The 25,668-nt window shown below is 41.8% G+C and overlaps 1 protein-coding gene across 3 annotated transcripts in view; it reads right to left on the bottom strand.

Moving 5' to 3' along the window:
• Positions 1-18,673, bottom strand: part of Ptpmeg (protein tyrosine phosphatase Meg) — a 560,698-nt gene extending 542,025 nt beyond the window's left edge. For 2 of the 3 annotated variants that reach the window (XM_070100755.1, XM_070100757.1), the window contains exon 1: positions 18,212-18,661. The gene's annotated coding sequence lies outside the window, so the exon portion shown is untranslated. Of the gene's footprint in view, positions 1-18,211 lie in introns of all 3 variants that reach the window. The other variant, XM_070100756.1, reaches the window with a different exon arrangement.
• Between the last annotated feature and the right edge of the window lie 6,995 nt (positions 18,674-25,668).

Genomic DNA, 25,668 nt, shown 5'->3' with positions numbered 1-25,668 from the left:
TAATAAGGAATCGTTCAAGACACTGTACACTGTGTATGTTAGGCCCATACTGGAGTATGCAGCACCAGTCTGGAACCCACACCTGGTGAAGCACGTCAAGAAGCTAGAGAAAGTACAAAGGTTTGCAACAAGGCTAGTCCCAGAGCTCAAGGGAATGTCGTACGAGGAAAGGTTAAGGAAAATCGGACTGACGACACTGGAGGACAGAAGGGTCAGGGGAGACATGATAACGACATACAAGATACTGCGGGGAATAGACAAGGTGGACAGAGATAGGATGTTCCAGAGAGGGGGCACAGGGACAAGGGGTCACAACTGGAAGCTGAAGACTCAGACGAGTCACAGGGACGTTAGGAAGTATTTCTTCAGTCATAGAGTTGTCAGCAAGTGGAATAGCCTAGCAAGTGAAGTAGTGGAGGCAGGAACCATACATAGTTTTAAGAAGAGGTATGACAAAACTCAGGAAGCAGAGAGAGAGAGAGAGGACGCAGTAGCGATCAGTGAAGAGGCGGGGCCAGGAGCTGAGTCTCGACCCCTGCAACCACAATTAGGTGAGTACAATTAGGTGAGTACATACACACACACACACACACGCACACACACACACACACACATACACACACATACACACACACACACACATACACATACACACCAAGCAGGGATAACAGGGAAGGCACTACAATGGATCAGGGAATACTTGTCAGGAAGACAGCAGCGAGTCATGGTACGTGGCGAGGTGTCAGAGTGGGCACCTGTGACCAGCGGGGTCCCGCAGGGGTCAGTCCTAGGACCAGTGCTGTTTCTGGTATTTGTGAACGACATGACGGAAGGAATAGACTCTGAGGTGTCCCTGTTTGCAGATGACGTGAAGTTGATGAGAAGAATTCACTCGTTCGAAGACCAGGCAGAACTACAAAGGGATCTAGACAGGCTGCAGACCTGGTCCAGCAATTGGCTCCTGGAGTTCAATCCCACCAAGTGCAAAGTCATGAAGATTGGGGAAGGGCAAAGAAGGCCGCAGACGGAGTACAGTCTAGGGGGTCAGAGACTACAAACCTCACTCAAGGAAAAAGATCTTGGGGTGAGTATAACACCAGGCACATCTCCTGAAGCGCACATCAACCAAATAACTGCTGCAGCATATGGGCGCCTAGCAAACCTCAGAACAGCATTCCGACATCTTAATAAGGAATCATTCAGGACCCTGTACACCGTGTACGTTAGGCCCATATTGGAGTATGCGGCACCAGTTTGGAACCCACACCTAGCCAAGCACGTGAAGAAACTAGAGAAAGTGCAAAGGTTTGCAACAAGACTAATCCCAGAGCTAAGAGGTATGTCCTACGAAGAGAGGTTAAGGGAAATCAACCTGACGACACTGGAGGACAGGAGAGATAGGGGGGACATGATAACGACATACAAAATACTAAGAGGAATTGACAAGGTGGACAAAGACAGGATGTTCCAGAGATTGGACACAGTAACAAGGGGACACAGTTGGAAGCTGAAGACACAGATGAATCACAGGGATGTTAGGAAGTATTTCTTCAGCCACAGAGTAGTCAGTAAGTGGAATAGTTTGGGAAGCGATGTAGTGGAGGCAGGATCCATACATAGCTTTAAGCAGAGGTATGATAAAGTTCACGGCTCAGGGAGAGTGACCTAGTAGCGATCAGTGAAGAGGCGGGGCCAGGAGCTCGGACTCGACCCCCGCAACCTCAACTAGGTGAGTACTAGGTGAGTACACACACATACACACACACATACACACACACACACACACACACACATACACACACACATACACACATACATACACACACACACATACATACACACACACACACACACACCCACACACATACACACCCACACACATACACACCCACAACGACACACACACACACACACACATACACACACAGTGTACCCCTAACAACAATATTCAATACATCTATCGAAACGGAGATTGCCTGAGGCATGGAAGACAGCAAATGTAGTCCCAATCTTTAAAAAAGGAGACAGACATGAAGCATTAAACTACAGACCAGTGTCACTGACATGTATAGTATGCAAAATCATGGAGAAGATTATCAGGAGAAGAGTGGTGGAACACCTAGAAAGGAACGATCTCATCAACAGCAGCCAACATGGTTTCAGGGACGGGAAATCCTGTGTCACAAACCTACTGGAGTTCTATGACATGGTGACAGCAGTAAGACAAGAGAGAGAGGGGTGGGTGGATTGCATTTTCTTGGACTGCAAGAAGGCGTTTGACACAGTTCCACACAAGAGATTGGTGCAAAAACTGGAGGACCAAGCAGGGATAACAGGGAAGGCACTACAATGGATCAGGGAATACTTGACAGGAAGACAGCAGCGAGTCATGGTACGTGGCGAGGTGTCAGAGTGGGCACCTGTGACCAGCGGGGTCCCACAGGGGTCAGTCCTAGGACCAGTGCTGTTTCTGGTATTTGTGAACGACATGACGGAAGGAATAGACTCTGAGGTGTCCCTGTTTGCAGATGACGTGAAGTTGATGAGAAGAATTCACTCGATCGAAGACCAGGCAGAACTACAAAGGGATCTGGACAGGCTGCAGACCTGGTCCAGCAATTGGCTCCTGGAGTTCAATCCCACCAAGTGCAAAGTCATGAAGATTGGGGAAGGGCAAAGAAGACCGCAGACGGAGTACAGTCTAGGGGGCCAGAGACTACAAACCTCACTCAAGGAAAAAGATCTTGGGGTGAGTATAACACCAGGCACATCTCCTGAAGCGCACATCAACCAAATAACTGCTGCAGCATATGGGCGCCTAGCAAACCTCAGAACACCATTCCGACATCTTAATAAGGAATCATTCAGGACCCTGTACACCGTGTACGTTAGGCCCATACTGGAGTATGCGGCACCAGTTTGGAACCCACACCTAGCCAAGCACGTAAAGAAACTAGAGAAAGTGCAAAGGTTTGCAACAAGACTAGTCCCAGAGCTAAGAGGTATGTCCTACGAGGAGAGGTTAAGGGAAATCAACCTGACGACACTGGAGGACAGGAGAGATAGGGGGGACATGATAACGACATACAAAATACTGAGAGGAATTGACAAGGTGGACAAAGACAGGATGTTCCAGAGATTGGACACAGTAACAAGAGGACACAGTTGGAAGCTGAAGACACAGATGAATCACAGGGATGTTAGGAAGTATTTCTTCAGCCACAGAGTAGTCAGTAAGTGGAATAGTTTGGGAAGTGATGTAGTGGAGGCAGGATCCATACATAGCTTTAAGCAGAGGTATGATAAAGCTCAGGCTCAGGGAGAGTGACCTAGTAGCGATCAGTGAAGAGGCGGGGCCAGGAGCTCGGACTCGACCCCCGCAACCTCAACTAGGTGAGAACTAGGTGAGTACACACACACACACATACACACACACACACACACATACACACACACACACACACACACACATACACACATACATACACACACACATACATACACACACACACACACACATACACACACACACACATACACACATACAGACAGACACACACACACACACACACACACACACAAACACATACACACATACATACACACACACACACACACACACACACACACACACACACATACACACACACACACACACGCACATATACATACACACACACACACACACACACACACACACACACACACACACACACACACACACAAACACACACACATACACACACACACACACACACACACACACACACACACACACACACACACACACACACACACACACACACACACACACACACACACACACACACATAGGGCTAGGCAGAACTACAAAGGGATCTGGACAGGCTGCACGGCTGGTCCAGCAACTGGCTGCTGGAGTTCAACCCCACCAGTGCAAAGTCATGAAGATTGGGGAAGGGTAAAGAAGACCGCAGACGGAGTACAGTCTAGGGGGCCAGAGACTACAAAACTCACTCGAGGAAAAGAATCTTGGGGTGAGTATCACACAGGCCACATCTTTGGCGCACTTCAACCAAATAAGTGCTGCAGCACACGGGCGCCTAGCAAACCTAAGAATAGCATTCCGACATCTCAATAAGGAATCGTTCACGACCCTGTACACCGTGTACGTTAGGCCTATACTGGAGTATACACCACCAGTTTGGAACCCACACCCAGCCAAGGACGTAAGTAAATTAGAGAAAGTGCAAAGGTTTGCAAGGAGACTAGTCCCGGAGCTAAGGAGCATGTCCTACGAGGAGAGGTTAAAGGAAATCAACCTGATGACACTGGAGGACAGGAGAGAAAGCGGAGATATGATAACGACATATAAAATACTGAGAGGAATCGATAAAGTAGACAGAGACAGGATGTTCCAGAGATGGGACACAGCAACAAGGGGTCACAGTTGGAAGTTGAAGACGGAGATGAATCACAGGATGTTAGATAGTATTTCTTCAGTCACAGAGTTGTTAGGAAGTGGAATAATCTGGGAAGTGATATAGTGGAGGCAGGATCCATACATAGCTTTAAGAAGAGGTATGATAAAGCTCGTGGAGCAGGAAGAGTGACCTAGTAGAGACCAGTGAAGAGGCGGGGCCAGGAGCTGTAACTCGACCCCTTCAACCACAACTAGATGAGTACACAGTCACACCGATAAGCCTTCAGAATGTTAGGAAGTAATTCTTTAGTCTCATGGTGGTGGTAAAAAGTGGAATTGAAAGAGGGGAATTCTAAACAGAGTTTCAAGGAATAGGTACGAATACGTCCAAGTAGCCAGTAGCTGGTTCACATACTTTCAGAAGGTGAGACTCACTCACAGCATATTAAATTAGACAAACACGCAATCAATTCCAATTTCCAAATGTACACAATTCTAAAAAGATTAAATTAATTAAATGCATATCATACATTCTAAAAAGTCCCTAATTAAGCTGATCATTTCGATACCATATTCCACTGGAAATTAATCCACAAGCTAGAAAAACTGGCAGGAGCAAACAGAACAAAAAAAAAAAGCTTAAGTAGATCATGAAGTATCTGATAAACCGGACACAGATAGTCACGGTGAGGGAGGAAATGTCAGCATGGACGAGCAAACGAGAAGGTACTAAGAGGTTGGTGTTGAGCTCTACTGCTGCTCCTGGTGGTTTAGCGCTTAGTCTTGAGTATAATAATAACATACTGCTGTTGATCTACCTAAATGACCTAGTTTTTGGACTGAAACATGCCCCTGTTTGGTAACGCTGTGAAAGTAATGAGATCAAAACCACGGATAAGAAAAACATACTCCAGCAATCCGTCTTCCTAATACAAAGTTGGTTTTTAAGCTTACTACTGTGCGAGAATTTGCTCACAAGCTAAACTGAGACTAAAAATATTATTCATTCTAAGTCGGGTTCCTATATCCTTAATTAAACTATATTAACGTACAGTTAAACGGTAATCAAATTATTTATAAACGGGAAGGGGACACAGTCGTCGCTCAAACAGTTTCAAATGCTTTTTACTTATAGTGGTAGACAGATTAACTTTAGGGAGACTTGGATAGACTTAGAAGAGGAGGTCAGACAAATGTGCACTAGAATTTACCCATGATAAATGCAAGGTAATGAGGAAAGGAGAAGGAAGACCTGACACTGAGCATAGCCTGTGGGAGGAGGGGTATAACATTTTTATATCAGAGAAAAAAAAGTATCTTGTCAGCATTATCACAAATATCAGAGTGCACATCAGTCAGAAAACTCTGCAGCATAGTATAGTCTAGACAGGCACTTTTCAAGAAAGGAGCCTAGATGAAGATGAAGGACTCTCAATTCAACGAATTGGAACTACCCTCTCGTTTCACGCATCAAACATGATTACCTCCCATTCCCCAAGTGCAGTGTGACTCCTTTGGATTTACTGTTTTTTTTCATGAATATAGTAATAATCTAAACTGATACATCTTACTGAAGATTGCGATCAAGATCAGAACTGACACGATCATGCGAGTTCAGAATTTCCCCAAGAATATTATAATGAAAATAATAATAATAATAATAATAATAATAATAATAATAATAATAATAATAATAATAATAATTAAAGATGAGTCAGTACGGAATTCATTTGGAATAAAGGGGAAAGCAAATTTGTTAAATGAAGTTAGACGATGTAAACTTAAAGTGTTACAGTAAGAATGTACAGCAAACAATGTCCTAGGAGATATGGCAACACGCAAAAAAGGTGGTGGGTAAGACAACCTTAAGGAACACCACAATTAAATGAAAATACAAAACAGTATATATCATTAACAGGGTGTGTAAAGGGCTCTTTATCCGAAGAAATGGAACTGCCCTCCCCATCCTTGGATTAAACATGATTGCCCCACCTTAACGGGTTAAGGACTTCCCCATGAACATAATAATACAGAAACAGAAAACTAGTTGTGGGTTTACCGTGCAGGAAGAGAGGCAAAGATATGAGTTCTGGAAGTGACGCCCTGCTCCAAACTCTATCAAATGCTTTAGACATATCAAGAACAACCTGTGTTACAACACTCCCAGAGAGAACATTAGTACATCATGCCTGTCGAAATGATGCTGTTGCTAATAGAGATAATTTAACACCTCAAGACATTTAACAGCGCAGTGTGCCAGTCCAGCAGCAAAAAAAAAAAAAAAAAATATATATATATATATATATATATATATATATATATATATATATATATATATATATATATATATATATATATATATATATATATATATATATATATATATAAAATCTCGATGCCGGCAATCAGCGGAGCTGTGCGATTAATGTAGGCATTTGAGAAAATTTCCCTCTTTGGATTACAAGGACCCAATGAATGTTTTCAAGATTAAAGAAAATTTCTAACTGACAGGTATAAGCACAAAAATTTACTGCTATATGCGCCAAATGAGCACTCAGAGAGGAACGTTTCTATTGGGAGTTTCGTATTTTCTCGGTACTGTGCCTGACAACAGTACTGTATACACCTCTCGGCTCTTTTCAGCCATAAATACATTGCTCACTGTAAAAACTTTTAGTTCGCGATAACTGCCACCACTCGCGTTAACTGACTCGTGCCGTCACCCTGAGAAACTGAAACTCTTGTCAACAAGAAACGACCTGTCGCCTCACACCATGCATATCACATAAAAATATTTTTTTAGAACAGCAACTAAAATTACATACCTTATAACTGGCGCGATCAGCACTGCAAGCAGTTCGTTTCATTAGTACTTTTCCAATACTTATCAATTATCTCTGGCGCTACCATTATTGTAAGTTGTTTCTTTTGTCTATTTTCAATACATATCATTATTTTATCCACAAAGCTTACAGAAACGCTTATAAAGACTGTTATTCAATCACTACTTTTCAGATTATGGAGCCGATATTTCTGCTACTTTCCACATATTGAATATATAGCTAAAAACTGAATAACCACGTATCCTGATGTGCATCTTGAACAAAATTAAATACCGTACATATATAGCGACATTCAATGATGATAATAAAAGTTGTCAAGGCATTTATTAGAATCAACTGAAGATAAGTCGTAATGAACGAGTGTCAAAGAATAAACAGTCGTTCATTTCGGTTTATCCTGAGTTTATGGACCATTGTATATGGCTTTGAGAGGTATAAGAATAGATGTACCATGAATGCTTCTGGGAATGCAGAAAGGTCATAGTTTGTGCAGCTGTACAGTGAAGTTACCGAAGTGCTGTCTATAAAATCTTCCTACTGTAAGCTTTGTGGCTCAGTGATATAACGCTGGGCCTGCTACAGGCCAGAACCACCCACACGAAGTATCTCCCTGAAGAGTGTACCGAGGGTCAATGTCCCCTCGGCCAGGTTGATGATCAGGCCTCCTGATGGATCAGGGTTTGATCAACCAGGCTGTTACTGCTGATCGCACGCAGTCAGAAATTGGCTAGGAACATCCATTTCCCTCGTATGTATGATGGGAGACTGTTGAATAGTCTTGGGCCCCTTACACTTACTGTGTTGTCTCTTAATGCATTCATGGCATCCTTACTTTTCACTGGGGCATATTGCACTGTATACCTAACCTACTGCTTTTGTAGGAAGTGATTTCTGTGTGTAGATTTGGGACCAGGCCCTCAAGAATTTTCAGTGTACATTATGAAGTATCTTTCTCGCCCGTGTTCCAAGGAGTACAAGTCAAGCACCTGATCAAGGACTGGGCCTTTGGGGCGTTGACCCCCGGAACATTCTCCAGGTAGAACACCTTCCAGGTAAACGTGCTGTAAAGGTTTCCGTATATTCTCTAGATCTGCAATTTCGTTTGCCTTAATAGTGCCTGTTAGTATATAACAGTATTCCAGCCTAGAGAGAATAATTGACTTCAAGAGGATCATCATTGGCTTGGCATTCCTTGTTTTGAAGGTTATACATCTTAGCATTTTCCTCACGGTCGTGATAATGAGACTGTTGTGATCCATGAAGGTGAGATCCTCTGACATTATCACTCCTAAGTCCTTCACATTATTTTTTCACTATTGTGTCGTTATTTTTTGTTTCATACTCCGTCTACTCTTCTGTTTATACATTTATTAAAGCTTACACGCTTCAAACTAAACAGCGGCGCAAAATTGGCACTAAAATCTGCATCCAATCTTTCTCATTAAATAAATTGTTACAAGAATATTTAATGAATAGAGTATTAAAAACCATTTCTAACAGAAAGTAAAAAAAAAATTCTAAAAGAAATGGTTTTTAATGCTCCAAGCGATAACGTTAAATTAAATGCAATTGAAACTACTTCACAGATAAGAAATTTAATTTAAGCTGATATGAGTGATTCGAAGTACGAGGCTTAGATTCAGCTTGGTTCAGCAGTTCCCACTACACTAAACACTAGAAGGAAACCAGAAATTTTCGTACAAAACTTTATATTAAATGCCAGATCTTAAATTTACTGAATGTACCACTGTAAGTGATATTATAATTACTTTACTTACTTTATAACAAAGGTGGTTAAAACAAAAATGTGTTTAAATCATTGGTCTCGCAATTAACGCAAGAATATATGGAAAACTGATGAACTCAGATAATAACATTAAGACTGAATATATGGAAAACTGATGAACTCAGATAATAACATTAAGACTGAATATATGGAAAACTGATGAACTCAGATAATAACATTAAGACTGAATATATGGAAAACTGATGAACTCAGATAATAACATTATGATTGAAAACAAAGAGAACGTGGTATGCGACTTTTAACTATATAGAGTCATAGACAATAGATAAATAAAATGGAACACATAAACCTGGGCGTCGGTCGAACACGAGGGGGCGTGAGTCTACCTACATCCTCCCAGCTATTTCAAGACTGTCTCAGGATGGATAATGAGAACCTTCAAAACTAGGGAGGCCAAGCCCATGATGACACTCTTCAGGTCACTTGTTCTATCTAGGCTGGAATATTGCTGCACACTAACAGCACCTTTCAAGGCAGGTGAAATTGCTGACCTAGAAAATGTACAGAGAACCTTCACGGCGCGCATAACGGAGATAAAACACCTCAATTACTGGGAGCGCTTGAGGTTCCTGAACCTGTATTCCTTGGAACGCAGGCGGGAGAGATACATGATTATATACACCTGGAAAATCCTAGAGGGACTAGTACCGAACTTGCACACGAAAATCACTCACTACGAAAGCAAAAGACTTGGCAGACGATGCAACATCCCCCCAATGAAAAGCAGGGGTGTCACTAGCACGTTAAGAGACCATACAGTAAGTGTCAGGGGCCCGAGACTGTTCAACTGCCTCCCAGCATACATAAGGGGGATTACCAACAGACCCCTGGCAGTCTTCAAGCTGGCACTGGACAAGCACCTAAAGTCGGTTCCTGACCAGCCGGGCTGTGGCTCGTACGTTGGTTTGCGTGCAGCCAGCAGCAACAGCCTGGTTGATCAGGCTCTGATCCACCAGGAGGCCTGGTCACAGACCGGGCCGCGGGGGCGTTGACCCCCGGAACTCTCTCCAGGTAAACTCCAGGTAAGACAATTATCTCCAAATTAGAAATCTTAATCTTCATACAAAACGGAGGTCAGCAATATAAATGAGTCTGTCAAGTTTAATTTTATATTTACGCTCTGCACCAAGAGTTCTATATCTAGCTCTGCACCAAGAGTTCTATATCTATCACTTTGTTTAACGAATTACCTGGCGTTTACCTGGAGAGAGTTCCAGGGGTCAACGCCCCCGCGGCCCGGTCTGTGACAAGGCATCATGGTGGATCAGAGCCTGATCAACCAGGCTGTTACTGCTGGCTGCACGCAATCCAACGTACGAGCCACAGCCCGGCTGGTCTGGTACCGACTTTAGGTGCTTGTTCAGTGCCTGCTTGAAGGCAGCCAGGGGTCTATTGGTAATCTCCCTTATGTATGCTGGGAGGCAGGTGAAATAGTCTCGGGCCCCTGACACTTATTGTATCGTCTCTTAACGTGCTAGTGACACCCCTGCTTTTCATGGGGGGAATGTTGCATCGTCTGCCGAGTCTTTTGCTTTCGTTGTGAGTGATTTTCGTGTGCAAGTTCGGTACTAGTCCCTCACAAACAAGGTAACGTGATTTATTAGATCTGGACTGAGTGTCGATGGTTCACGTAAGAAAACTGTCTATTCCATACAGTCCAAACAAACTTACAACAATACCCACCCTGATCGATCTCTGCTTAGAAGGTATGTTAAGTTTGAGTATAATATAACTAGCAGGATACTGATAAATGTAAACCCAATCCAAGTAAATATGTTCTTTAAATATTTAACATTTAGAGCTGATGAAATCATTCAAACTTCAGAGGTTCTGTGTCAAGATGTAAGGTTTCAATGAAACTGCGAGAAATAGAGGCGACTGAATACTTGGAAAAACAGGGTAAGTGGTACCCAAGGGAGAGGCAGGTAGGTCACGCAGCAGTTGTTCAGGAATTCACTGCAAGGGCAACTGTTTCACAAGGTAATGCTTAAATGTATCCAATCACGGCAGCGAAACCTTTCTTGCGAATTTACGCGAGCCTCATTTATGCCTCGAATATCGCATACTTGATTATGTGTGAAGATATCCAGAAATAAATATTTTTGCTTTTATGTTTGTACATATGCAACTAACCAACCATAATAGCAGTATATGAGCTATCCCCAGGTATACTGTACATATATACATATATCGGAGCATAAGAGTTAATGAACACCTGTCAATTAGAGGTAAACCACATAGACCTTTGCACAGCCCCAATAAGTTCAATCAAGAATCTAAATTATTGGGAATGCCCTAAGTCCCTTGAATTATATTCCCTAGGCCTAGAACATGGACGAAAAATATGTATCACAAATTACACCTGGAAAATTCTGAAGGGATTGGTTACAAATCTGTATTCCGAAATTACTTCCTATGAGAGCACAAGAGAGTCGAAAAACGATGCAAAATACCCCTAACGAAAAGCAAGGGTGCAATTAGTGCGCTAACTGACAACAAATGAAAAAGGACAAAGACTTTCCAACACCCTCCCTTCATACATAAGCGGAATCACCAACAATCCTGCCTGTGTACCAGAGAAAACTTCAAAAGTTCCTCAAGTTGGCTCCTGATCTGCTGGGATGCGGTGCCCACGTATAACCGTGTATGGCTGATTAGACCATCAACCAAAAGCTTTCGTCTCGAACAAGGCCACGGGAGCGGTGACCCCCGAAACAGACTACAGGTAACCTACAAGTAACCTATGTGGGTTACTCGGTTACCTTCTCTAACACACACACAAATACATATAAACTATTGACAAGTGCATTTGACAACTAGTAACTAACACAACAGGCCAAGTAATGAACAATGACATTATTATAGAAAAATTATAGGTATCGACAAAAAAATTGGTATCGTCCTATCCCTAATATTTATCTATCTATCTATCTATCTATATATATATATATATATATATATATATATATATATATATATATATATATATATATATATATATATATATATATATATATAATATATATATATATATATTCTTGTTCGTCCCAGCAGCAGTATCGAGTCCTCTCTCTCTCTCTCTCTCTCTCTCTCTCTCTCTCTCTCTCTCTCTCTCTATATATATATATATATATATATATATATATATATATATATATATATATATATATATATATATATATATATATATAACAACACTGCGACTAGCCAAGGACTCGAACTCATGATGTTTTGGCTCGCCTCATGGTGAGCGAAAATCACATGATGCTCTAACCCACAAGATCACCAAATCCTACAAGAACCAAGCACCCAGCCAAGCTAGGTGTGTTACCCATGGCCTGAGGACATACGGCGGTGTGGGTGCCCCTGAGCTCATTTCATTCTACTCCCTGTATGGTGTACTAGCCCAACAAGCAGTATAATAACTCACATGGAGACAGAAACAGAAGATTAATTGATCTGTATATTTCAATCCCCTTCTGGCGGTGAGGTTACAAGGTGTAAGAGGGTAGTTGTAATAGAAGAGGTGGTAGTAATAGCACAACTGTGGAGATGGGCAGGGTTGGACTGTCAATATTAGTACGTCGGTAGACCTCCAGTGTTCCATGGTGCAGAGGTGTTATCCAGGGGCGCTGTTGATGTTGTGTAGCAATCGTTTGGCCAAGGCTCTGGATATTCTAAAGCTATCTGATTTCTGTGGTATAGTGTTGGGTGCTGCTATCATTGCTACTTCCACGCACCTGCGTCTGAGCAAATCAAAATATGACTACGCATTACCTAAACGAAACACTACCGTACTGTTCTTTCCCCTGATACATCTATGTTCCAACAACGACACATTCGTCCTAAGAAACAAGAGTAATCGTCGGGGTCAGTTAAGAAGCAAGAGTAATCGTCGGGGTCAGTTAACGAGCCCCAGGCTTATTCGGTGGTAACCACCACATCCAACAACCTTCAAAGTAACATGTGGAACCCTGCTGAATGAAAACATTTCTCTGCAACTAAAACATGCTCGGCTCGTACCAACCAACCTTGTTTACCTCCCTTCCTCGGATCAAAGATGATTACCGACCATTCCGCAGGCGCTGTATGACCCCCTAGGGGTTTAACATTTCCTCTTGAATATCATGAGGGTATTTTAGTGGCGTACGGGCATTTAAATAACTTGATAACCGGCTCAGTAACTAATATGCCCCTTATCTGTGCACCTGGTTCCCTGATAGGTACAATATCTTTTATCAGATTAGGTGTACTTATATTACGGTTCACCTAAAGGATAGATGTTACGTTCATCTCACGTAACATAAGCTCATCATGAGAACTACACGTTCACTTTTAGCAGAGGTCCATGTTCAGCATAACACTGTCCCTTTCAGCATTAAGCTGTCACTTTCAACACAACGCTGCCATTTTAAACATAAATTTGCCACTTTCAATAAAACATTGCAATTGCAACACAACACTGACACTTTCAACAAAAACACTGTTATTTTTAACACAGCACTATTACTTTCATCACAACACTCACTCTCACCACAACACTGCCACTTTCTACACAACGTTGGCACCTTCAACACATCCTGAAGGTTACCTGAAGACGATTCAGGTCAGGTCCCAGACCAGGCCTCCTGGTTGATGGCCTGATCAACAAAGCTAGCGGTGCAAACCACACGCAATAAAACGTAGTCATCAAAGCCCAGCTTAAAAGGAACAAACTTAGGGACCTTATCTTGTTTTCTCTAGACAGCTAGGGGTCTGTTGGTAATTTTAAGCATGATGGGAGGGGGTTGAATATTCTTGGTCCCTTTACACATACTGAATTATCCCTGTGTGCATTCAATGCACTACTGTTGTTCATAGGTAGTGTCATCTTGTCATACATGTCTTATTCATCAGTATTTTGCACTATCTGCCAAGCCTCTGCTTTCGTAGGGAGTGATTTCAATGTGCAGATTTGGAAATAATCCCTACCCTACAGATTTTTTCAGTGTGTAGATTACGATGTAACTTCTCGCCTATGCTCCAAGGAGTATAGCTCGAAGGACTTCAAGCATTCCACATAGTTCCTTAGGTACTTGACTGAGTCTATGCAGGTAGTGAAGGTTCTATGTACATTCTCCAGATCTGCATTTTCGCCTGACTCAGAAGGTATTATTTTTGTACAGCAATACTATCTTTGGCTAGTCATCTCTTGTTTTGAATGTTCTAACGAGCCTATAATTTTATTTGCGGTTCTGAAGCCTGATGCAGTGTTCCTTCTTTTTTTATGTTATGTGATTCTTGAATGCAAGATCTCACATTGAATGATCTGAGTTTATTTTATACTCCCTTTCAGTTTTTTATTTCCTCATTTTTGTCCGTAGTGGAATAACTGAAACATGTACTCATTGGCCATAAAATTATTTTCAGTGACCCACTGGAAGATTGATTTATTACTGCATTGCCATTTTCAACAATACACTGTTATAAATATAACAATGCCATACAATACCATTAAATACGCTTATTTTCAACGCATCACATTCACTTTCAAGAATAAAATGTCATTTCAACACCACACTTCAATTTTCAATGCTACATGTTCACTTTCAACCTAACATCAACTTTCAATGGGTTCACCTTCAACACTACACGTTATATTTACATACAACACTCATTTTCAACATATTTACTTTCAAAGAACCAGTCTGCTGTATGACAACGTGAACACTACCTGGAATTGTTTCGTACACACAAAACGTATAAATAAATTGCGATCGGTCGGAGAGATATACTGTATATATAATAACTAGGACTGAGTATACTACAAACTCTAATCACAAAACAGAGCGGAAAAGTAATGTGAAGGACCTGGGTGTGGTAATGTCCGAATATCTCACCTTCAAGGACCACAACAATGCCACTATCACATCTGCGAGGAAACTGATAGGATGGATAATGAGAACTTTCAAGACAAGAGATGCTAAGCCAATGATTATCCTTTTTAAATCACTTGTTCTCTCTAGGCTGAAATACTGCTGTACATTAACATTCCCATTCAAAGAAGGTGAAATTGCAGATCTAGAGAATGTACAGAGAACCTTTACTGCACGTATAAGTTCCATCAAACACTTTAATTACTGGGGACGCCTGGAAGCACTTGACTTGTACTCATTGGAGCGCAGACGAGAGATATATAACATAATCTACACCTGGAAGATTCTGAAGGGACTGGTCCCTAATCTGCACACAGAAATCACTCCCTACGAAAGCAAAAGACTTGGCAGGCGATGCAACATACCCCCAGTGAAAAGTAGGGGCGCCACCGGTACACTAAGAGAAAACACAAAAGTCTCCAGGGCCCAAGACTGTTCAACAGCCTCCCACCAGCCATAAGGGGAATTACCAATAGACCCCTGATTGTCTTCAAGAGGGAGCTGGACAGATATCGAAAATCAGTGCCGGATCAGCCGGGCCGTGGTTCGTATGTTGGACTGCGTGCGACTAGCAGCAGTAACAGCCTCGTTGATCAGGTCCTGATCCACCGAGAGGCCTGGTCGTGGACCGGGCCGCGGGGGCGTTGATCCCCTGAATGCCCTCCTGGAGTCTACCTGGAGGTTATTCCGGGGATCAACGCCCCCGCGGCCCGGTCCACGACCAGGCCTCCTAGACTCCCTCGAGGCAGACTCCAGGTAGGAAGACATATATATATATATATATATATATATATATATATATATATATATATATATATATATATATATATATATATATATATATATATATATATATATATATATATATATATATATATATATATATATATATATGTAAGGACGAACACATACACACATCTATGACTCGACCTCTGCAACCACAATTAGGTTATTGCACACACACACACACACACACACACACACACACACACACACAGAGAGAGAAAGGGAGAGTGAACCTAGTAGCGACCCTCGAAGAGGCGGGGACCAGGAGCTGCTACTCGACCCTTGCAAGAACAAATTGGTGAGTGTACACACACACACACACACACACACACACACACACACACACACACACACACACACACACACACACACACACACACACACACACAGATCAAAGGAATCTGGACAGGCTGCAGACCTGGTCCAGCAATTGGCTCCTGGAGTTCAATCCCACCAAGTGCAAAGTCATGAAGATTGGGGAAGGGCAAAGAAGACCGCAGACGGAGTACAGTCTAGGGGGCCAGAGACTACAAACCTCACTCAAGGAAAAAGATCTTGGGGTGAGTATAACACGAGGCACATCTCCTGAAGCGCACATCAATCAAATAACTGCTGCAGCATATGGGCGCCTAGCAAACCTCAGAACAGCATTCCGACATCTTAATAAGGAATCGTTCAGGACCCTGTACACCGTGTACGTTAGGCCCATATTGGAGTATGCGGCACCAGTTTGGAACCCACACCTAGCCAAGCATGTAAAGAAACTAGAGAAAGTGCAAAGGTTTGCAACAAGACTAGTCCCAGAGCTAAGAGGTATGTCCTACGAGGAGAGGTTAAGGGAAATCAACCTGACGACACTGGAGGACAGGAGAGATAGGGGGGACATGATAACGACATACAAAATACTGAGAGGAATTGACAAGGTGGACAAAGACAGGATGTTCCAGAGATTGGACCCCTCATGGAAGGTTCCTTGATGTTGGTGAGGGGCTCTTGATTTAGGGAATTGAATCTGTGCTCCAGTTCCCCGAATTAAGCCTGAATGCCTTCCACATCCCCCCCTGGGCGCTGTATAATCCTACGGGTTTAGCGCTTCCCCTTGATTATAATAATAATAATAATCCAGAGATTGGACACAGTAACAAGGGGACACAGTTGGAAGTTGAAGACACAGATAAATCACAGGGATGTTAGGAAGTATTTCTTCAGCCACATAGTAGTCAGCAAGTGGAATAGTTTGGGAAGCGATGTAGTGGAGGCAGGATCCATACATAGCTTTAAGCAGAGGTATGATAAAGCTCACGGTTCAGGGAGAGTGACCTAGTAGCGATCAGTGAAGAGGCGGGGCCAGGAGCTCGGACTCGACCCCCGCAACCTCAACTAGGTGAGTACAACTAGGTGAGTACACACACACACATACTGGTAGTATACATTAAAGAAATACATTTCTGCTCTTCGACCCTTCTCCTTTACCTTCTCTCCCCCACCCTCCAATTTACATTATATTTCCACGTTCGCGTGTGTGCTGGTTCCTGGTAGTGTTCATCCTGTCATACAACGGACGTGTATTGAATGCGGTGGCCGAGTAGCATTTTAAGTGGACGTGCGGTTTTATAGGCATGTTGTGCTATTTTAGAGGGTGTGTAGTATATTTTACGTGGGTGTGTACCTTTAAGTGGGCATGTAAGATTTTTAAGTGCCCGTGTAATATTTAAATAAGGATGTAGTATTGAATTGGTGTGTATACTTGTAAGTGGGCGTGTAATACTTATAAGCAGGCGTATAAGTGGGTGTGTAGTACTTCTAAGTGGACGTGTATAGTTTAAAGTGTGCGTTAAATATTTTAGACAAAATATTTTTAAGTGGGCGTGTAGGAAGCGTCATCTGGGTTCTCCCAGAAGCACCAAGTCACCTTCATTCTCCCCTCCAACTCGAAAGATCTAGAGAAATGTAAAAATAGTTGAATATTGAGTTTGTGGAGACGGGTAATATGACCGTCTTGATGTGGCTCCTTGCTGCTGAAATACTTACACATGTCTAAGTTCACTTCATTTATAACTGTTATAAGAGGAATATACAATATTAGTGTCACATTTGAACTAGGAGTTTTAGTTGCTGTTACTATAAGCTTTAAAACATACATGCTTTCAGAATGTGTGTATTTGTCTGACTGTCTGTCTCCTAGTTGTATATATATATATATATATATATATATATATATATATATATATATATATATATATATATATATATATATATATATATATATATATATATATATATATACATACATATATATATATACATATATATATATATATATATATATATATATATATATATATATATATATATATATATATGTTTGTATATCTATTTGTCTGTGCGTTTGTCTGTCTGCCTTTCTGTCTGTGGTTGTATTTATATATGCTTGTCTGTGTCTTCTGTCTCCACATACCTGTAGTAAAGTTAAAGACAGATGTGAACTTGTGAAAAATCAAATTTACTGCAGACTAAGATCCCAGCTGTGACCTTGTTGTCTGATGTCTTCCTTTAGGCCACACTTTCCCACGATGGTTTTTTTTTTTTTTTTCTAGGAAACTTGTCTTCAGTGAACTTGATAATTTTGTCACCTCAACATAAATACACACTTAATAACTGTATTTTACGACGTTTTGATTAAGAGCAAAAAGGAAGCCTGATACACAAATGAGTACAACCAAATAAAAAAATATACTGGCTTTCACTTTTCCATAAATAAAATATAAAATTTTAACACTTCTTAATGAAGTATATATTTAAGACTGAGTGACTATTAACATAATGCCATGGAAAGGCTAATGAAAGTTAGGACCCATACAGAGGTTAGCACCGAGAAAATGAGAGTATATCCAGCCTCCACCACCGCCAGATCAACACTGACATATAGATGTACGAAACAGTACGATCGCTATTCATGCTTCATGATGTGAGCAACTGCTCCTCTGCCACCCGTACGAAGCTCTCTATGACTATTACATTCACGGGAAAGGCTAAACCCATATGGGTTATAAGCTCTCAGGCAATGGGAGGCAATGAGATTCGTTCCTAGGAAATGGAAGGCAGCTTTAATTTTCTGAATCACGAGCCATCATTGACAGGACAGTAGAATGATGCTCTCCATCTCATTATATTTGTACACAGTGAAACCAGTAGCTGCCAATAGAGGAGGGTCCAGGAGCTGAGATTCGACCCCCACAACCAATTAGGTGAGTACACACGCATCAAAAAAAAAATAAGTGCACATTCATACTGACATGGGATACCTGAAGTACATTATTATTATTGTCATACGATGAAGTGCTAAACCCGTTAGGATCTGAGGGATGTTTGAGGGGGTCAGCGCCCCCGTGGCCCGGTCCTAGACCAGGCCTCACGGTCAATCAGTATCTGATCAACCAGACTGAGGGTCCAGGGAGAGTCTGAACGAATCAGTTAATTATTCATCCAGCCAGTTAATAATTCATTCATTCATTCATTCTTATTCATCTAAATCCTGGGAACGGAGGCACTCAGGTTCGAGCCAAGGAAAGGGAGGGTAGGTCCAATTCTTTGGATCAAGAGCCCCTCACCGGCATCAAGGAACCTCCTTTGAGGGTTCATTCACTTATTTATTCGTTCAGTTCATTCATCCATCCATCTATTCATTCATTCATTCATTCTGTTAGTCACTCCTTCTATCAACCATGTATTCACTTTATTCATTGATTCAGTTCATTTATTCATTCATTCATTCACTTTATTCATTCATTCAATCAACGAATCAATCAATTAATAGTTCATTTATTCCATTCATTCATTTTTTTTCAATATAAATTGAAAACTGGCACCTAAACAGCCCCTGACTAATGCCAACCTTCAATTACATAAGAACATAAGAAAGGAGGAACACTGCAGGAGGCCTGTTGGCCCATACTAGGCAGGTCCTTACAATTCATCCCACTAACAAAACATTTGACCTACCCAATTTTCAATGCTACCCATGAAATAAGCTCTGATGTGCAAGTCCCACTCAAATCCAACCCCTCTCACTCATGTACTTATCCAACCTAAATTTGAAACTACCCAAAGTCCTAGCCTCAATAACCCAACTAGGTAGACTGTTCCACTCATCAACTACCCTATTTCCAAACCAATACTTTCCTATGTCCTTTCTAAATCTAAACTTATCTAATTTAAATCTATTACTGCGGGTTCTCTCTTGGAGAGACATCCTCAAGACCTTATTAATATCCCCTATATTAATACCTATCTTCCACTTATACACTTCGATCAGGTCTCCCCTCATTCTTCGTCTAACAAGTGAATGTAACTTTAGAGTCTTCAATCTTTCTTCCTAAGGAAGATTTCTAATGCTATGTATTAATTTAGTCATCCTACGCTGAATGTTTTCTAACGAATTTATGTCCATTCTGTAATATGGAGACCAGAACTGAGCTGCATAATCTAGGTGAGGCCTTACTAATGATGTATAAAGCTGCAGTATGACCTCTGGACTTCTGTTGCTTACACTTCTTGATATAAATCCCAGTAATCTATTTGCCTTATTACGTACGCTTAGGCATTGCTGTCTTGGTTTTAAGGTTGCTGCTCACCATAACCCCCAAGTCCTTTTCGCAATCTGTATGGCTAAGTTCTACATCATTTAACTTATAAGTACTAGGGTTATGGGCACTCCCAAGCTTCAGAACCTTGCATTTATCTACATTGAACTGCATCTGCCACTTTTCTGACCAAGAATAGAGTTTGTTTAAATCCTCCTGAAGTTCCCTAACATCTACGTTTGAATCAATTATCCTACCTATCTTTGTGTCATCGGCGAATTTGCTCATATCACTAGTAATTCCCTCATCAAGATCATTGATATATATTATAAACAACAACGGGCCCAAGACTGATCCCTGTGAAACGCCACTTGTTACAGATCCCCACTCGGATTTAACCCCATTTATGGACACTCTGCTTCCTGTCAGTGAGCCATGACTCGATCCACGAGAGCACTTTTCCCCCAATGCCATGAGCTGCCACTTTCTTTAACAGTCTATGGTGCGGAACTCTATCAAAAGCCTTACTAACATCTAAGTAAATAATATCAAATTCTTTATCGTGGTCAACAGCCTCAAAAGCTTTACTGAAGAAAGGTAATAAATTAGTTAGACAAGACCGGCCTCTTGTGAATCAATGCTGAGTATCATTAATCATGCTATGCTTATCGAGATGGCTTCTTATAATCTCAGCTATAATTGACTCTAGTAATTTGCCTACAATTGAGGTCAGGCTTATTGGGCGGTAATTTGACGGTAACGACTTGTCCCCTGTTTTAAAAATAGGAATTACATTAGCCATCTTCCAGTTGCTGAACACCACAAATGAGGTAGTTGAAGTTCTGTCAATAAAGATCGAGAACCAAAACCTAGTCATTGTGGTTGTATACAAGCCACCAGATGCAACCTCACAACAGTTCAAGGAACAGCTACTGAAAATTGATTACTGTTTGGAAAACCTTCCAGCTCCATCCCCAAACATCTTACTGCTTGGTGATTTCAACCTAAGGCATACAAAATGGAAGAATGTAGCAAATAATGTTATAGCTGAAACAATCCCCGGAGGTAGCGCAGATGAAAGGTCACACACACATGAGCTACTAAGTCTCTGCGAAAAACACACCTTAAGCCAGCAGATAGTGGAGCCAACAAGACTAGAAAACACACTTGACCTTATCTTCACAAATAATGAGGACCTGATAAGAGACATAAGAATATCAAAAACAACTAATTCCAATCACAACCTAATCGAAGTCCAGACGTACATGCATAGGGGTCCTGATCAGAAGAATGCATGTACCTGTGAAGGTGTCTTCACAAAATACAACTTCAACAACAAGAACATCAACTGGGACCAGGTAAACCATGTCCTAAACGAAACATGTTGGGAAGATGTCTTAAATGACATGGATCCAAACCAGTGCCTCGAAAGGATCAACTTCCTGGTAGCCGAAGCATGTTCTAGGCATATTCCCCTAAGAAAGAAGAAGAGCAGGAGTAAACTGGAGAGAAAAAGACGCTCCCTCTACAGAAGACGACGAAGAGTCACTGAGCTCCTCAGGAGTGCTAGAACATCTGATACACGAAAGGAGGTGCTGACCAGGGAAGTGGAAACTATCGAACTTAAGCTAAATGACTCTTACAGGAACTAGGAGAGGCAGGAGGAGCTTAAAGCTATTAGTGAAATTGAAAGAAATTCAAAATATTTCTTTTCATATGCCAAAAACAAGGCAAATACCACATCTTGTATCGGGCCCTTACTCAGACAGGATGAGACTTACACAGATGACAACAAGGAAATGAGTGAAATATTGAAATCCCAGTACGACTCTGTGTTTAGTGAACCACTAATCGGTCTGAGGATCGACAACCCAAATGATTTCTTCATGAATGAGCCTCAAAACTCCATAAATGTATGCCAGATTTCCGACATTACCCTAACTCCGATAGATTTCGAAAAAGCCATTGACAACATGCCTATGCACTCAGCCAAGGGCCCAGACTCGTGGAACTCTGTTTTCATTAAGAACTGCAAGAAACACCTCTCGCATGCCCTAAGTACACTATGGAGGAGGAGCTTGGACATGGGTGAAATTCCACAGTCACTTAAAACAACGGATATAGCCCCACTCCATAAAGGTGGCAGCAAAGCATTAGCTAAGAACTATAGACCAATAGCTCTGACGTCCCACATCATAAAAATCTTTGAAAGAGTGCTAAGAAGCAGGATTGCAAATCACCTGGATTCCCAAAATCTGCACAATCCAGGGCAACATGGGTTCAGGGCAGGTCGCTCCTGCCTCTCACAACTACTGGATCACTATGACATGGCCTTGGATGCACTGGAAGAAAATCAGAATGCAGATGTAATATACACAGACTTTGCAAAAGCATTTGACAAATGCGATCATGGCGTAATAGCCCATAAAATACGTGCTAAAGGAATAACTGGGAAAGTGGGGAGATGGATCTTCAACTTCCTAACAAATCGAACACAAAGAGTAGTGGTCAACAGAGTTAAATCGGAGGCTGCCATAGTGAAGAGCTCTGTTCCACAAGGCACAGTACTCGCCCCCATCTTATTCCTTATCCTCATATCAGACATAAACAGAGATATACACCACAGCACCATATCATCCTTTGCGGATGATACTAGGATCTGCATGAGGCTGTCATCTGCTAAGGACGCGGTTAATCTCCAAGAAGATATAAACAAAGTTTTCCAATGGGCAACGGTAAACAATATGATGTTCAATGAGGACAAATTCCAACTACTCCGTTATGGAAAACTGGAGGAGATAATAACTAGAACAGAGTATACTACTGACTCCGGCCATACAATAGAGCGGAAAACTAATGTAAGGGACCTGGGAGTAGTAATGTCTGAGGATCTCACTTTCAAGGATCACAACAGTGCCACGATCGCACGTGCAAAGAAAATGATAGGATGGATAATGAGAACTTTCAAAACGAGAGATGCCAAGCCCATGATGATCCTTTTCAAATCACTTGTTCTCTCTAGATGGGGTTGTAAGAGAAGTAAATGCGAGGGTCTTGGCAAGAGGCGTGGAGTTAAAAGATAAAGAATCACACACAAAGTGGGAGTTGTCACAGCTGCTCTTTGCTGATGACACTGTGCTCTTGGGAGATTCTGAAGAGAAGTTGCAGAGATTGGTGGATGAATTTGGTAGGGTGTGCAAAAGAAGAAAATTAAAGGTGAATACAGGAAAGAGTAAGGTTATGAGGATAACAAAAAGATTAGGTAATGAAAGATTGAATATCAGATTGGAGGGAGAGAGTATGGAGGAGGTGAACGTATTCAGATATTTGGGAGTGGACGTGTCAGCGGATGGGTCTATGAAAGATGAGGTGAATCATAGAATTGATGAGGGAAAAAGAGTGAGTGGTGCACTTAGGAGTCTGTGGAGACAAAGAACTTTGTCCTTGGAGGCAAAGAGGGGAATGTATGAGAGTATAGTTTTACCAACGCTCTTATATGGGTGTGAAGCGTGGGTGATGAATGTTGCAGCGAGGAGAAGGCTGGAGGCAGTGGAGATGTCATGTCTGAGGGCAATGTGTGGTGTGAATATAATGCAGAGAATTCGTAGTTTGGAAGTTAGGAGGAGGTGCGGGATTACCAAAACTGTTGTCCAGAGGGCTGAGGAAGGGTTGTTGAGGTGGTTCGGACATGTAGAGAGAATGGAGCGAAACAGAATGACTTCAAGAGTGTATCAGTCTGTAGTGGAAGGAAGGCGGGGTAGGGGTCGGCCTAGGAAGGGTTGGAGGGAGGGGGTAAAGGAGGTTTTGTGTGCGAGGGGCTTGGACTTCCAGCAGGCATGCGTGAGCGTGTTTGATAGGAGTGAATGGAGACAAATGGTTTTTAATACTTGACGTGCTGTTGGAGTGTGAGCAAAGTAACATTTATGAAGGGATTCAGGGAAACCGGCAGGCCGGACTTGAGTCCTGGAGATGGGAAGTACAGTGCCTGCACTCTGAAGGAGGGGTGTTAATGTTGCAGTTTAAAAACTGTAGTGTAAAGCACCCTTCTGGCAAGACAGTGATGGAGTGAATGATGGTGAAAGTTTTTCTTTTTCGGGCCACCCTGCCTTGGTGGGAATCGGCCGGTGTGATAATAAAAAAAAAAATTAACATCTCCATTCAAAGCAGGTGAAATCGCAGATCTAGAGAGTGTACAGAGATCCTTTACTGCACGTGTAAGTTCTGTCAAGCACCTTAACTACTGGGAACGCTTGGAAGCACTTGACTTGTACTCGTTGGAACGCAGGAGGGAGAGATATATCATAATCTACACTTGGAAAATCTTGGAAGGAATGGTCCCAAATCTGCACACAGAAATCACTCCCTACGAAAGTAAAAGACTGGGCAGGCGATGCAAAATGCCCCCAATAAAAAGTAGGGGCGCCATTGGTACACTAAGGGAAAACACCATAATTGCCCGGGGCCCAAAACTGTTTAACAGCCTCCCATCAAGCATTAGGGGAATTGCCAATAAACCCCTGGCTGCCTTCAAGAGAGAGCTGGACAGATACCTAAAGTCAGTGCCGGATCAGCCGGGCTGTGGCTCGTACGTTGGACTGCGTGCGGCCAGCAGTAACAGCCTAGTTGATCAGGCCCTGATCCATCGGGAGGCCTGGTCATGGACCGGGCCACGGGGGCGTTGATCCCCGGAATAACCTCCAGGTATCAGACACTACACCTGTTTGAAGAGATAAATTAAAAATATTAGTTAATGGTTCACAGAGTTCCATTTTGCATTCTTTAAGAACCCTTGAAAAAACCTCATCAGGACCCGGCGACTTATTTTGCTTCAGTCTGTCTATCTGCTTCACAACCATTTCACTAGTGACTGTGATGTTACATAATTTTTCTTCTTCTAGCCCACTATAAAAATTAATTACTGGAATATTGTTAGTGTCTTCCTGTGTAAAAACTGAGAGAAAATAATTATTAAAAATCGAGCACATTTCATTTTCTTTGTCAGTAAGGTGCCCATAGTTATTTTTAAGGGGACCTATCTTATCTCTAACTTTTGTTCATTAGACCTGGAAAAAACTTTTTGGGTTAGTTTTAGAATCCCTAGCAACTTTAATTTCATAGTCCCTTTTAGCTTTTCTTATCCCCTTTTTAATGTCCCTCTTAATGTCAATATACTGATTCATAAGATGACCCTTACCTCTTTTGATACGCCTATAAATTCCTTTCTTATGCCCTAGTAGATATTTGAGCCTATTATTCATCCATTTTGGGTCATTTCTATTTGATCTAATTTCTTTATACGGGATAAACGTTCTTTGAGCAGCATGTATAGTGT

This window comes from Cherax quadricarinatus, chromosome 74 (genome assembly GCF_038502225.1).
Source record: "Cherax quadricarinatus isolate ZL_2023a chromosome 74, ASM3850222v1, whole genome shotgun sequence".
NCBI classification, from domain to species: Eukaryota; Metazoa; Arthropoda; class Malacostraca; order Decapoda; family Parastacidae; genus Cherax; species Cherax quadricarinatus.
The sequence above is the reverse complement of the archived record's forward strand: the minus strand, read 5'-3'. Positions and strand labels throughout refer to the sequence as shown.